Source organism: Calliphora vicina, chromosome X (assembly GCF_958450345.1).
Source record: "Calliphora vicina chromosome X, idCalVici1.1, whole genome shotgun sequence".
Lineage (NCBI taxonomy): Eukaryota > Metazoa > Arthropoda > Insecta > Diptera > Calliphoridae > Calliphora > Calliphora vicina.
The window spans coordinates 3266048-3276924 of NC_088785.1; positions in this window are offsets into that span (position 1 = coordinate 3266048).

Sequence of the window (10877 nt, forward strand, 5' to 3'; positions counted from 1 at the left end):
ATTACCCACCACCTTGCAATATTGAGATATGTTGCAACAATTATAAGGTAAAATTCCGTAGAACATTAAAAATACATTATTAAGAGATTTCCGTTTTTCATAGGAAAAAAAATAAAATGATGTAGTAGTTAGGACTTGAAGATCATGATAAAAAAAATTAAGAAGGTGACGCAGAAATTATCCAACCGAAGATTGTGTATTGGGTCATCGGAAGTCCCGGTTTCGATTAAATACGGTTTTTAAAAATGTGTGGAATACCGGAATAATTAAAAGAAAGATTGGCAAGTTCTAATCCAGCAAAACGTTCCCTAAGAGCATCCGGAAAGGTATCCGATAGTGTCCGTATTCTTACCATTTCAGTAACCCTCACGGAAGTACACATTTTCTGGGAATGGTCGTATAGAGTCCCTATGGCAAGACGACAAAATCCTTTCCCATCTGAGAAATGGCTAATCCTAATTGCTTTATCAATTAGGATTAAGCGTATTTAGTGGTCTAACACCCACCTTAAAGTATACCGATCGACTTAGAATCACTTTCTGAGTTGATTAAACGATGTCCGTCCATTCGGCCGTCTGGCTGGCTGTGCATTTTTTCGGCCCAAGAACCAAGCTGAAACTGGCTGAAATCGACCCATTATTTCACATAGCCCCCATACAAATGGACTTTATCGGTCATAAATGTTTAATTTATATAAGTATCTCCACAAATTCCACTCAAAATAAGTTTTATATATACGAAATTCATGTTAAAAAAGTTTGTTACGATCGGTCCATAATTAGTCATAGCTCTCATATAGACCCGCTTCCAAAAATCACTTTAATGTACATAAATCTCTTAAAAATGTTGGTATACACACAAAATTCACCATAAATAACTTTCATATAGTCATAGATCACACGACCTAATTTTATGATGATCGGTCCATAATTTGTCATAGCTCCCATATAAGGCCCACTTCCGAAAATCACTAACGAATATAAATTATTGATATTTTAAAAGAAAAATGTTTTTGCTCATTTACTTGGTGTAGGGTATTATATGGTCGGGCTTGACCGACCATCTTTCTTACTTGTTTTTTTTTTGCAAGTGTGATGGATACTTCCCTTATTTAAAAATTATCTTTTGAAGTATGTACGCAGTTATTATTAAAATAAAATATATTGTTTTTCAAAATAATTGAAAATATTGAATGAAAAACTTTATTGCGTTTGGTGCGTGAATTTTTTTAACAAAAATATATACCGAAAAAATAATACCGTGGTTTTTCATATTTTTTAATGCTCTATTCGACTATTCTCTATTCGACTATGCTATGCCAATTTGCATATTTGCAAAAAATGTCAAAATTTATATCCCTAACATACATGTTTATAGAACAATATTTAACAATTAAAGTAAAAAAAAAACAAATATTTGTTTTATACAAAAGGCATTTTAAATTCATATTGTGAGATCATGGTAATAAATATGTACATTAGAGTTAATTTCAAAAATTTGATTTGCGGGTATAATCATTTTTCTGAAGGTTTTTGCGCAAATAAAAATAATGGCGTCCTTTTTTTTGGAAAATTTTCACTCTTTGTGGTGTTTCAATGCATTAGCTTTATTTATTTTTATTAGCTTGCCTTAACAAAACTTTTTAACGGGTTGTGATAGAAAGGAATTGTGTATATGTATTTATAAAATCTAAAATACATTTTTTTAATTTTAATTAGCGCCCCCTGTTGTGGGTTTTCGGAACTATTTTAAGGATTCAAAAAACATCAATTGTATCATAGATGGGCAAAAGTACCAGTACTTTTTCAGTATAGGTATATTTATTTTTTCTGATTACTGGAAAAAAATTCTGTATGTATTCAGTGAAATTACTGATTACTGATTTTTTTTGTCAGTATCAGTAAAATTTACTGATAATGAAAATTATATTTCATTACCAGTAAGCATTTACTGATTACTGAAACGCTTTCTGCAGTAAAAAAGTAATGCAGTATACCCATGTATGAATTCTATTACTTTTTGATGCACAATCGACTAGTGAAATCAGATTTGCAATATATTCAACCGTTTTTGCTCTACGGAAAAATGTGCTCAAAATGCGCGTATTTAGGTGCATTGAACCACCAAAAGGAGTGAACATTTTCAAAAAAAAGGACGCCATTATTTTTATTTGCGCAAAAACCTTCAGAAAAATTGTGATACCCGAAAATCATATGACGTGACCTGGTCACAAACGAACTCTAATGTACATAAATACACAGTATTTTATGTAACAGTCTAGGTCCTAGACTCTAGGATATTTAAAAAAAAACAGTTTTCGACAGCAGATTTTGAAAGGCCCATTATCAGGGATTTAACATTAATAAATTGACAAACAGCTTTATTCTACTTTCTGTAAGTTTAAAAAAATAAAAGTTTTACAAACACAAATCTATATAAATAAAAAGCAAATGTCGTTCGTTGGTAATTGCATCAGTAGAGAACGGCCGGACAGATATAGACAATTTTTTTTTTTTAAATGTTGGTCATAGCCCAACATAGGTTTTTAAAGAATGAAAAATTGAACACACCCTCTTTTACGCCCACTTTTTTTCGGTGTATCTAAAATTGGAAAACGGCTAAACCGATTTGGCAAATTTTTTGTTTAAATGATCATAGTAATCCAATTTAAGACTTTACTGAAAGAAAAATTGACCACGGAAATTTTTTTTGATATATCTAAAATCGCAGGACGCCTGGACCGATTTAATTAATTTTTTTTTTAATGTTCGCAATACATAGTCCGCAAAAGTTTTTACATAAATAAAAATTGTAAGTGAATTATCGGAGGAAGCAGCTGAAGCGAAAAATAAGGATATAAAACAGTTTAGATTGCTACATACATGAAAAATATACATATCATTTAAATAGGCTCTTTTTAAGTTCAGATCCATTTATTTCTGGGGCCCGAAACTTACCAACAAAGAAAACAAGTACATAGTTTAAGTCAAGGAGTTCTAAATTTTATTAATAAATGATATATATTAATATCTTATTTTACCTATTACCTTATATTACTTAATAATACCGCATTATTTTAAATGAATTAAAATGGAACAAAAAATCTTAAACATTTTTTTTTTTTGCTTGGACCAGCACTCAGGGGAGGACTCCTACTCATGCCATGCATTGTGTTGGAACTAGGAAAATAGGTTATGGGAAGGAGGATAGAGGGAGTACACTCATAAAAAAAATTTAGTAATCCGTACTTAAATCAATCCGGAGCGGTGTCAATAGTAGGGTAAGTACGGATTTTCTTAAACCGAGTACATAATACTTGATTCAAGTACGGATTCATCAAGCCCAAAAATCTTAATTTTAGCTCTCTCTAAGTACGGCCGAGATTGAATTAATCTTAAAATGAGCTTGATTCAAGAATTCTAAACTTGTTTTAAGCACGAATTCATACTTGATATAATCCAAAAATCGGATTGATTTAAGAATGTCCGAGATTGAATTAATCCCAAAATGAGCTTGTTTCAAGAATTCTAAACTAGATTTAAGCACGAATTCGTACTTGATATAATCCAAAAATAGGATTGTTTTAAGCCCGAATTCGTACTTGATGTAAGCCAAACTAAGATTGATTTAAGAAAACACATTATTTTTTATTTTTAATAAATTTTATTTTGTTTTTTTTTAATTTAAATTTAATACAATTTAACAATTTTTACCTTGCTTAAAACTCGTTTGCCACGGAAGTCATCTTCTTCAATTAGCCAGTTGTCAACTTTGGATTCAACAGAAATTGTGTAGTCATTGGCTCCAAACTATAGATTAAGATTAAGATTTGTTAAATTATATTTGCAAAAATCTGTATTATTAAATTCTTACCTGAATTTTGTCCACTTAAAAGCTTCTTCCTAAATTCGATTCGAAGACCAAGAGGAGGTATTGCTTCCTTAATGTTTTCACCATTGCAAGCTGTTGTATGTTACCTGAGAAGCTAAAAATGTACAAACAAATGATATAATATGAAAATTATTTATAAATTCATTTATAATATTAACTATACGATATTAAAGATTTACCCCCATATTCATAAACAATTTTCAAAGGTTTATAAAACAATAATTCCATACAAAATTCGTTTTATAAAACTTTGATAAATTTAAAAATTATTTATTAATATGAGGATAAATCATTAATATAAATAGAATATATAGTTATTTTTATATTTTTTCTAAGTGACTGTACTTGTATTTTTGCAATAAGAAACATATTTTTCATTTGTGGTACAAAAATACTATCAGTTCATGGACAAAACGCAGTTATTTATACTAATACACACAACGACGCAAACAACAAATTGTGCACATGTCAATACATATATAGGTGTTTGTGTGCCTATAATATAGAGTCTATATTATAGACACACAAACATCAAGCACGAGAATTCTTAAACTAAGAACAAAATGCTTGTATTATTTGTTTACAAGTGCAAATTTTGTTGTTTGCGTCTTAAAAAACCGGTTTCTAAACGATATGAGCAACTAATAAATTTGTACGTACATACCACGTTGTACTGTTATTTTGTTTTTAAAGAATTTGTTGCAAATTCAATAGTCTATTTATAAAACATAATATAGTAAGCCAAAAGAAAACATGTAAAAAGAAACTTATCCAAAGTTTTCGATTGACTTGCTGTATTATGTTTTATAAATAGAATAACTGTATTATTTAAAAATAAATCACAATAATAAATAAATTATAGACTTACCTTTTAAATACCCATAAACACTGGGCTGATGAAACTCCTGGAGAAGCTGGAGCAGGAGGGTGTCTTCTTTGTCCGGAACCACTTCTGCTTCACTCATATTTTTTTCACACAACACAAAAAAACACAAAAGACCGATAACTATAGAGAACAACACGGAACACGGAATGCACAATACAGACTGATGAAATTGCTTGTTTATTCATGTAACTAACCGACAGCGCGAGTAGAAAATTACTTTGAGAACAGCTCAGAGAGTAAATTTTATACCGGTCTTTTTCTATTATGGATCAATATAAGAATTTTTTTCTTATTTCAAGTTATCTTACTCTTAATTTGAAGTTTAAGAATTAACTACTTGATTTAACTTCTCACTTGTACTTAAAACAAGATTTTCTTACTTAATTCAAGAATTTCGTTCTTGTTTTAAGAAAATTACCGCTTGATTTTTGAAATCAATCCCGTTTATACTTATTCTAAGTACAAATGAGTATGAATCGTACTTAAATTTTTAAGTACACTTCTGGCTAAATTTGAGTAAAATAAACTTAAATTTAGAAGTGCTTTTTTCTTTCTGTGTAGTGTTTGTGGACATTTGATTTGAATTTTCCTACATTGAAAGGGACAGGAAATACTTCGACAGGAAGATTATTCCACATACGGACGGTACGGCTGAAAAACGATGTTGTGCGATCCACCACGAATGGATGAGCCCTCGCTGATGAAAGCGTATTTCGTGAGAAACTATGGGTATCGGGAACATGTTCCCTAATTTCATCAGAACACATTCCATTGTAGTATCGATAGAAAAGTGAATCACAACCCACATTGCGACGATGCTCCAGAGAATCAATAGAGTTGGATACCCTACTGTCACCGATAAGCACCTTCGCCCTCTCCTGTACGCGGTCGGTGTAACTCCAAAATAGACTTCGAAGCACCGGCCCATACATGAGAACTGTATTCCATTTTAGGTCGAATTTAAGTGGTGTAAATAGTAAGGAGATCAGATGAAGTGAAGTATTTCTTACACCGTCTTAGAAAACCGAGGCACTTGAATGCTTCTTTCGACACTTTAATAATGTGCCTAGAACATCGAGAGCTTCTGATTCCTTAATATTTATACCACCCATAGAAACAGAGGAAGCAACATGATCTGTCATGCGTTTGTGTGTTAACATTAGAGATGCCAAACGGGGAATCCCGTTCCCGATAATCCTGGGGTTTTCGGGATTTCCTAAATCCCGAAGCCCGTTTTTGAAATAGATGAGGTCCACCTTAACCCTTTAATATAGATAGAATATAGATGTAGAAAAATTAGTGCCAGTATTATATTGGTGGTGTATATATGTACAGTCAGCGTCAAAAGAAAGTGTACAACTTGTTTTTACATTAAAAACATTTTATTAACATATTAAAAAACAATTTTTTCTCCAGTTCTAGTATATTTAACAAAACACTTAATTGCAATATATAAACAAAAAACTAAACTATTTCAACTGCAACAAAAACAGTAACAACAAAACCAAAAATACTCCATTTTTAACGCGTCAGAAGAAAGTGTACACATTTAGAATTGCAATAAGATTTTTCTAGCTACATAAAAAAATATATTGTTATTCTTTATTTTTGCCTAGATTATAATTTTTTGTGGATCTTGCTGCTAGTCTCATGAGATTTGAAGAAAGTAGCTTTTCTTGTTTGATCGCGAGAACTTTAAAACCAAAATGGGAAAACAAACTGCAATTGAAACAAGAAAGTAAGTCATAAAATTTAAAAATGAAGGCAAATCGTCACGTGAAATCTCCTCTATAATAGGAAGAAGCCATAATACTGTAAAAAAAATTATAGACAAACAAAAAAATTTAGAATTTTAGAAGATCAGCAACGTGCCGGAACACCAAAACGCCTTAACAACCTTGAAATACGATCGATTGTGAGAGCAGTGAAGAAAGTATTCACAGTAAGTGCAGTAAAATTATGCGAAGAATTAACAGATTCGTCTGGAGTGAGAGTTAGTAACAGAACGGTTCGCCGAGCGCTACACCCAAATGCTCTATATGGTGGAGTTCCGAGAGAATAACCCCACATTTCCTAACGAAATAAAGAGCGACTTCGAGAATTCGCAAACAGGTATAAAAACCAAGAAAATTGTTTTGGAATAATGTGCTGTTTACGGACGAAAGCAAGTTTGAGATTTTCGGAAGTAAAAAAAGGAGTAAAATTTGGAGAAGCAAAAATCAAGAGTTCGACCAAAAAATGTACTATCCACCGTAAAGCATGGTGGTGGTATCGAAACAACTGGAACAACCCCCACAGTCACCGAACATTAATCCCATTGAACATCTGTGGTAGCATTTGAACAGACAGATCAGAAAATGAAATATTACCAGCAATGACTCTCTACACGAAATCCTGCAGGAAGAGTGGTTCAACATCAAAACATCGGTGACATCAAAATTGGTAGAAACAATGCCAAGGAGGCTTGAAACTGTTTTAAAACCCAAAAGATGTCAAATAAAATACTAAACACGTTTTTTCTTCTAATTTCCCTAAACTGTACACTTTCTTTTGACGCGTTAAAAATGGAGTATTTTTGGTTTTGTTGTTACTGTTTTTGTTGCAGTTGAACTAGTTTAGTTTTTTGTTTATATATTGCAAGAGAACAATTAAATGTTTGTAAAATATACTAGAACTGGAGAACAAATAGTTTTTTAATATGTAAATAAAATGTTTTAAATGTAAAAACAAGTTGTACACTTTCTTTAGACGCTGACTGTATATCGAATACACAGATTTTCGATTGGGAGTTATTATATTTTTGTTGGGAGATATTTCACATATTTTGCAAGTAATTTCATTTTTCCCTTTGGATGTTGGGAATTGTGTATTTAATTTTGTAGTTATATAGTCACTCTGACCTTGATTAAATCTTCTATATATATAAAAATGAAATGGTCTATGTATCTAATGGCATCACGTGAGAACGGCTGGAGCTATTTTTTTGTTTTTTTTTTAATCGATTCGAAAATTTCAAGCTTATTTTTTTTTTAAAAAAAAATATTCAAAAATTCCGGGTAAAACTCGGATTTTTTTTGAGTCCAGTCAACTGTATTAAAAAAGCTCCCTAGAGTATGCAGTACAAATTTACATATTTTATTTGCAAATAAATAAGAACAGGCAGGATTATGTGGGTTGGAGAAACTTGAAGAACTAACATTAGTAAATCCTACCGGGGAGCGGTAAACTTTAAATAAAACAACAAATGGTTTTCAATTTATTATATATTTTATTGTATTTATTATTATTATTATATATATATTAATATGCACAATTTTTTACTCATAGATTCATGTAATATATAGGAACTTTTCTTTTAAGTAATTTTATAGTTTCTAATTATAATTTCTACATATACTCAATGTATAATGCAATATTGACATATATACCCAGTGGTTATGTATGTAGTTCATGTATTCATGGTATAAATGTAAATATTCATTATATTCATGTATGTATGTATATATGTATATATAGATATATATGTTTGGATTTTCAACTCACACTTAATATAAATATCTTTGCCTTTTTTGTTCTTTCATTCTTGTTTTAGTTTAGTTTATGTTTTGTAAATGTTAATTGTAGATGGTTTTTTATATAATTATTTATGTTGCTTTCGTAGTATTAAAAAAATAGTTATTTCCTGGCATTTAATAAAAGATGTAGTTAAAACTATAAATGTTACCACAGCGTTTATATATGCTATTTATTTCATTTAGGAGTATCTACTATTTCAAAATATGTATGTAGTTTGAAATCCATTGAAGCAAATCTGAGAGATATTGAGATATAAACCAGTAAATATGTAATAATATGGAGCACTGGAGGTCGTGATTTGCATTGTTAATCTGTTTGTCTTCATTTAAAAAATACAAAAGAAGTCAAAAAGTTGCAGCAAATTTCGTAACAGAAATAGTTATATTTATGGAAATCTATGTATATTACATATCCATACACAAATTTGTATGCATACAGGTGTATTTGTATTGTTTATTAAATAGGCTCTCCTAAAGGCCTTATTATGCAGGCACAAGGACACCCTGCTGCTGATGCGGTTTTTAGGGACAATATTATTAAAAAAACTAAGTTTTTACCTTCTTCTGGTTATTGTAAGGATTTATAATAAACAGAGCACAATACATTTTATTACAGAGAGAAAACATTTACATAACTTATAGGAATAATAGCAAAACCAATCATGTTTAAATTTTAAATAAAGGTTTGTTAGATCTTATTTTGTATTGCAATTTTGAATGTGTATGAATTTTTTTTAGGAGAAGCAAAGCCCTTCTAAGGTGGAACATAGCCTGCTGGGATTGTTCTGAAGATGAGTTAGTGTGCGCAGAGCTCTACAATATTTATACAGGCATTGTCATCTAATCTAATCATAAATCATCCATATATTAAATTCCTTAGTTTTTATATTATTTTTTATATATGTATATATTTTTTCTTCTTTTTAAGTTATTCTCTGTTATTGTTCAAATTGTTTATTTTTTTATTATTGAATGATTTTACGTATACTTTGATATGTTTACTTATTATTTATTCATGTATGTATGTATGTAAGTCTTGTATATATGTATATAAATATGTAAAATACAAATAATAAGAAAAATAATAAATTTAATATTTGTCTACAAATCTGTTTGGGTTGGGTGTTGGAAAGTGTTGTGATTGACTACACTATAGGTTAGATACGAAGGGCTTGGTGACAATTTCTTTTAAGGACCTTTATACATATTTTCATCGAAGCATATACAGCTATGGACAAAACAATCAAGGCAAAAAAAATAATACCTTGAAATGTTACTTTACAACTACATATTATGTTATGCCCAACACAATATTACCAAACATATCGAGCCCTTAGCGCCAAATTATCATAAGCTACGAAACACAAATTTTACAGGAGAAGGTTTTTTTGATTATTTTTAAATTTATACAAAGAATTAAAAATGTTATGATGCGATATAATATAATTTCGTTCAAACTTTTGACAATTAAAAATTCATGGAATACTTTTTTGAAAAATATGACAAAAAATATTTTTTATTGAATTTTTGTATAGATACACATTTTTCGAATTGAAATTAAATTTTTATTTATAAATAGTTTTTAATGAAATTTCACAGTTATGTAGATTTTTCTATTTAAAATGGAAAAATAAAAAAATACGAAATTTTGAAATTTATTATTTGCAATCCCGCAATTCCCAAAAAAATGTTGAAAAATTCCAAAAATGGGAATTTTTAGTTTTTTGGCTGTAATATCCATAACAGGGTCGGGGTTATCGGGACCCTTTACAAAATAATTAGAAACATATTGAGCCACCTAAAATCGGTTACTATATTTTGATATCGAATATGCGATTTGAGAATTTTTGCCCTAAAGTTTTATTTTACATTAAAAATAGTTGTTTTTTGAAAGGACCTGGTCCCCTCGGTAACAACAATTTTGAAATTTGTTTTCCTTTAAAATATTTTATGAAAACTTAGCTTTCAGAAAGTAGAAATTCCTTATACAATTTTTTGCGATAACTTAAAAAGAAAAAAAGTTCTTTTTTCCCAAAAAATTAGCGAAAAATCGCCTTTTTAATTTTTTTTAAATTCAAATGCATATAACTTTGGACTTAGTCATTATTTTTAAACAATTCTTTTTCTATTTGACACATACATGTGTTGTTAGTCCAACAAATGAAAACTTGAGAAAATCGGGAAATATTCCTAAGCTATAAGAGATAATAGATAGTTACGACGAGGTTCTATATGTGTAATTGAAATCGGAACACAAACGAAGAAATAGTATCGTTTTAAAAATGTAACATACCCGAGGTGTCCCACTGTGAGGACCCTCGGTCACGCTCCTGGTGGTCGCAAGAGGTCCACGTTCAAAACTTAAACTCGACAACACTTCTTCTTTGCGCTTGTGGAATTTCATTCAAACCAATCTAAACATTTAGATGTTACAGATTTATTTCCCTATTTTGTTCTATACCATTGTGTGTCGCTTACGATAAAATACGTTTACTGTAAAATGTAAACATTGACTTACGATAAAA